We start from the raw sequence: 5,088 nt of genomic DNA, 5'->3' as shown, positions 1-5,088 counted from the left end.
CCCTTAGGTATGTGTTGCTCTCCATGACACACCAACAACAAGCCCGCATAGCAGCGCCTGGCCGAGGCTGCAGAGATTGAAGCAAAAATGTGAATTGGCTGGGAAGGGGAACGTGAAATAGAGAGTTTCCAAACAGCAAAGCCAGTTTGAAAGTGAAAACGGTTTCCCTACCAGCATGTTTCTGCCCCCGGGGGCACCATCCTTCAATTACAAGTATGCTGGTATTGTTTTCCAGGGGAAGGCTGGTGATGATTTCAGGGCAAAATAAAGGGAGAGGGCTTCCTGCAGCGTGTGCCGTGCTTAGAAACGGAGAGGAAGGGTCTTCTAACCCTTCAAGGTGACACTTCGGCGATGTAACTGAAGAACACGTTGTTTTTCTGTGCTACTCCCTGTAGTCCAAGCCAAGCAAACAAACCCAGGAGCACAGATGTGAAGCTGTGCCGTGGTCACACCGCTGCCCTTGCAGGGCACGCAGGCAGGAGCTGGGGTTTCCTTGCATCCACCGAGTGAATGGTGCTAGCAGTGCTTCATAGCGAGGGGCACGAGCAGCACGCTTCGGATACACAAAGCAGCTTTTGCATGCCTAGATCCCCTCTCTTGCTGGGAAGGCTCACTACAGGTTATAAAAATACCTCGCTAATTACCAGGAGCTTCCTAGCATGCCGCCAAACCTCCACCGCTCTGTGGGAGCAGCATCTCCGAGCTCACTTCTCCACGAGGAAAGGGTGCAATTAGGCTCGCAGGTAATTATAACCAGCGTAACGAGGGGGTGGCTTGAGGAAAGGGGGTTTGGCAGCCGGGTGGAGTCCAGCCCAGGTGCTCTCCTGGCCGGGGAGGTGCGGGGGTTTGGCACGCTGCTGCGGGCTGCAGGAGCTGGGTGCTGGGTAAGCGTGTTAGCGAGGCACACAAGTGTCCCACGTGCGTGCCCCGGGTTGTTTTCAGAGAGAGGAATGCACAGCTGGAAGGATTCCTTCCATCTCCGCCACCACAGCAGCTCTCTGGAGGCAGAGGGTGCCCATCCTGGCTGGGGAAGCCGAAGCGTGCTCCTTCAGGAAACGCTGTGAGAGCCTGGTGGGTTTTTAGAGGGAATGGGGTGACCTGGAAGGTGGGAGCAATGACTGATGCAGAGCTCAGTGGTGTAAAACAAGTCTTTGAGCTTGAGGAGCAAGAACGTACGATAAAATAGGACTTGACATTGTCTGAAGGTGGCAGAGAAGAGCCTTGGACTATCCACAGGTCTTGCAGTGGCTGTAAGACACCGCCTGAGTGCCATCATGCGAAAGGTGGATGCACTTTTAGGGGACTCTCATTACAAGGTTTCTCCATTGACACCAAAACCTTCAGGGAAGCCCCTCCAAGACCTCTGCTGGAGCAGCGGGTACAGACCTTCCCCCAGAAGATCATCCTCCGGGTAACCATCTTCATCCTCCTGGTCTTCATCCCCCTGCAGATCCTCCTGCCCCCAGGAAACGTGGGGCTGGAGCGAGTGCACAGCCAACCCCTGACCTGGTTGCTGGCTGTCCTTCCCCACCTTGGCTCTCCAGCTTGGCAGCAGCAGGCTCTCAGCCTGGTTTCCACCCCTACCAAGCAGCAGAAAATGTTCTTTTTTCCCTCCTAATGATGGTGACGAGCGTTCACCTCTTGCTCTGTACGTGTCCTTGCTCTGAAAGCCCATCCTTGTGCTTGGTGCTGGTGTTCCCAGCTCCGGGCTTGGGAAGGGTGCACCAGCCAACTGGACAGTCAAGTGCAATTAACAGACAAAATGCCCACCACTGTGGCTGGAAAGAGGTTTTAATTAAAATCCCTTGGTATTGGCCCCGGCCGGACTGTGAAGAGGAGGAGGGCAGGGGCCTGGGTCATGCCTTGGGTCACCCCAGCAGAGCATCCCTGAGCTGGGGCTGAAGACAAGGCTGGGCCTGCTTTTTAATTGCGTGCTTTCTTCTCTTTTCTTTTTCCCTTGGGTGACCTGCCCAGTGGACATTCGCAAGCTGATAGGAGCACAGAGAGCCCAGCCGACAATTGGGACAGGTCCACAGGTCATCTGAGTCCTAATGAGGAACCCTGAATAGACGCTCACATCACTCTCAAGGGAAAAGCACCTCGCCCTCTTCTCTAATGAGCACAGCTCTCAAAATCCCTTTGTCTTGGGCTTTGCTTGGCTCGCAGAGGTACACAGGGACACGTCTTCCAGGCTGCCCTCACCTTCCCTGCCTCCCCTTCCAGGACAGTGCCTCGCTGTGCTTGGTGGCCAGGGAGGATTTGGCGGCACCGTGGTGAGCAAAGTACGGGGCTGGTGGGGTCACAGAGCTGCATTATGCGGCTGGTTTGGGTCCGAGGCACCTTAAGACCACCTAGTTCCAGCCCCCAAAGTCCCATTCAATTTGGCCTTGGGCACCTCCAGGGATGGGGATACCCCCGGGTGGATGATCCCTCCATGCACGTGCCCGTGATGTGGTGAACATGAGCTGCAGGTGCTGCTTGGAGCAGGTGTCTGCTCCCCCGGGAAAATTAACAACGAAATCCCACAGCAAAACTCACGCAGACATCACCCAAAACCCCCCAGGAAGCTGGAAGCAGGACGGGGTCCCGCGTCACCCCGCTGGTTTCCAAAGTAGCCAGCCCCCTGGGCCTGTTTGTTCCCGCTGCTCGGGACAGTGATGGATTTTCTGGCCTGCATGCTAACGAGCGGGCAGAATTAAGAAATAACAGCAGCTGAACGGGTGCCAGCCCCAAAGCTTGGCACTCCAGGGCCAACATTAGGGTCTCACCATCCCGTGATACCCATCAGCACGGCATCGGGGCTGCTCCAAAATATATTTTTTGAAAACTCAGGCTGCTCAAGTAACTTTTAGGGGTGAAAGCCCCCCTTGTTTTCATGCTCCAGGCCCAGAGCCAGCCCTCGTGCAGCAGGATGGAGCGGACATCGGGCACTGTGAGCAGGGAGGGGGTTTTCCTTTTTGCTTGCTCTCTGGCCTAGAGCAATCAGCGGGGTTTTACATGTAGAAGAATAAAATCAATCCTTTCCTGCTGCCACTTCAGTTTCTCTCCCCGGCTTTGGGGTATAATTTGGGGTGTAAAATCCTCGGAGAGTCTCAGCGTGTGCTGCTGAAGGAGGAGATGGCACCGGGATGAACCAAGGCTGGTGGCTTCAGCCGGCCCCACAGGCAGGTGAGCGGATTTGGGGTGGGTTGTGCCACGCACAGCACCGCGTGTCCTGTCCATTGGCTGCCTGTGGATGTGGCATGAAGGAGGGGGGATGAAATTTTGGGGCAGCAGCAGGGGTTTTTTTCCTCTTCCCCTATAAAAATGCCCATTTTGATACCAAAGCCTAGCAGACAAAGGGGTTGGCCGTGCTTCTCCCCTCCCTTTCAATCCCCTTTCTGCACGGTGACATTTTCCCCTTCCAACCCCTGCTCTTTTATTATTTTTTTTTCCCCCTTTTCCCCTCTTATTTCCCCTCCCTCCCCCAGAGCCCCCCCGGGGGCAGCCCCTGCCCTGGCTGGGTGCCCGCAGCGGCTCTCCCAGGACAAAGGGGACATTCAGCCGGGCACCTCGCCGCGAAGAACAACCCTGGAGGGAGAGCGGGACCCCCCCGCCGCCATCCCCGTCCCCCCACCGCCTCCCCAAATGGCACCAGGGATGGAAACAAAGCGGCTGAGGCCGTGTCCCAGAGCGCTGGCGGAGGCGAGCTGGAATCCAGCGCCACAAAACGCGCCCTGTGCGCGCTCCACGCGCGACGCAGGCGCACGGGTGTCTCCATCCCCCCCTCCCCCCAAAAAAAAAATCTCCAAATCTGCCCGGTAACACCAAAGCGGGCTCCCTTTTTTTCCCCAAGGCCCCAGCCAATGTGTGCGCTGCCAAGGCGGCGTCGCAGGGAACGGCATGTTTTCCTCCCCTGCTCCCTTTCTTCCTCCCGAGCCGCTTGTTTTTCTGCGGGGACGGAGGAGGAGGAGGAGGGGAGGGGGGGGACGCAGGGCTCAGCTCGGAGGCTGCCCCCGCTTTTGCACACGCGTCCTTTCCCCCAAAAAAACACAATATAAACAACAAAAAAATACATATATATTTCAAGGAAGCCTTGTTTTTCATCACAGGCAGAGCAGAGATTTTTTTTTAGGAGCGGGATAAAGGCAGGAGGGGGGAGAAGAGCAAGGCAAGCAGGGCTTCCCCCTCCCCAGGTCCAACCAGATCTTTTCTGAAAAGCCCCTGGTTGCTTTCCCACCCCCTCCCAGCTCCTCTGTTTTTCCTCTCCTGGCTTGCAGCAGCTGCTGCGTTTGCTGGAGGCTGGGCTGCTGTAAATCAAGCCGTGCCGAGGCGCCGGGAAGCGGTTTTATAGTGGCTGCTGGTGGGGCTCCAGCCCTCCCCAAAGCACCCGGTGTCACCGAGCACACGGGGTGGCAAGGACGGTCACTCCATCGTGTCCCTCTGTACAGCCTGAGCCCCCCAAACCGTGGCTTTCCACAGGTGCCTCCGATTCAGAGGATAATTACAAGGTGAAAAAGAATAATTAAACAGTTTGGGGGTTTCTGGCTTGTCTGTGGGCGAGTTTGCCAAGGAGGGTGTCAGCAGGCAAAGCGTGAGCTGCGCTTAGCGGGGTTGGGATGGGGAGCATCAGGTCGCGGTGCCTACCCCTGACAGAAATACAGATTTTTGGCTCTTTGGCAAACTTTTGGCCAACTTGTCCCGCGCTGCCTGCTCACACACACAGTTTCTCCAGGCTGTAGCAACCGAGGAGAGCCAGGAGCCGGAGCTGGAGGAGCTCTGTGTGCTCGGCAGCAGGTTCGCACCCCGCCGAAGCCTCGTCCCAGCAGCGGGCCAAACTGCGGGGCAGGAGCTGGATTGTGCCAGTCTTTTGGGAGATGTCTGCAAGAGCCTGGCGAGGGCACGATGTCCCCGTGGGGAGCTCCACCCCAGGGAGAGGCCGAGCCCGGGGCTGCTTGCATAAACTGTTTGTGCAGGGGGAGGAAAGCCACGGAGCAGCTCGGGACGTCCCGTGGCAGCTGCCCCGCGTCGGCTGCCAGCTGGGCCGTGCTGGATCTGCACCCAGGTGGTGCTTCTGGAAACAGTTTTGGGGTCTTTTGCTCCTTTATC

General features: G+C 57.1%; 1 long non-coding RNA gene across 1 annotated transcript; it reads left to right on the top strand.

Moving 5' to 3' along the window:
* The first annotated feature begins 266 nt into the window (after window positions 1-266).
* LOC309880957 lies at window positions 267-3,459 on the top strand. Its single transcript, XR_014318054.1, has 3 exons — window positions 267-743; window positions 943-1,411; window positions 1,975-3,459. It is a non-coding gene; the product is annotated as an uncharacterized lncRNA (long non-coding RNA).
* The last annotated feature ends 1,629 nt before the right edge of the window (window positions 3,460-5,088 follow it).

This window comes from Aythya marila (genome assembly GCF_965140915.1).
Source record: "Aythya marila genome assembly, chromosome: 8".
Lineage (NCBI taxonomy): Eukaryota > Metazoa > Chordata > Aves > Anseriformes > Anatidae > Aythya > Aythya marila.
The sequence above is the reverse complement of the archived record's forward strand: the minus strand, read 5'-3'. Positions and strand labels throughout refer to the sequence as shown.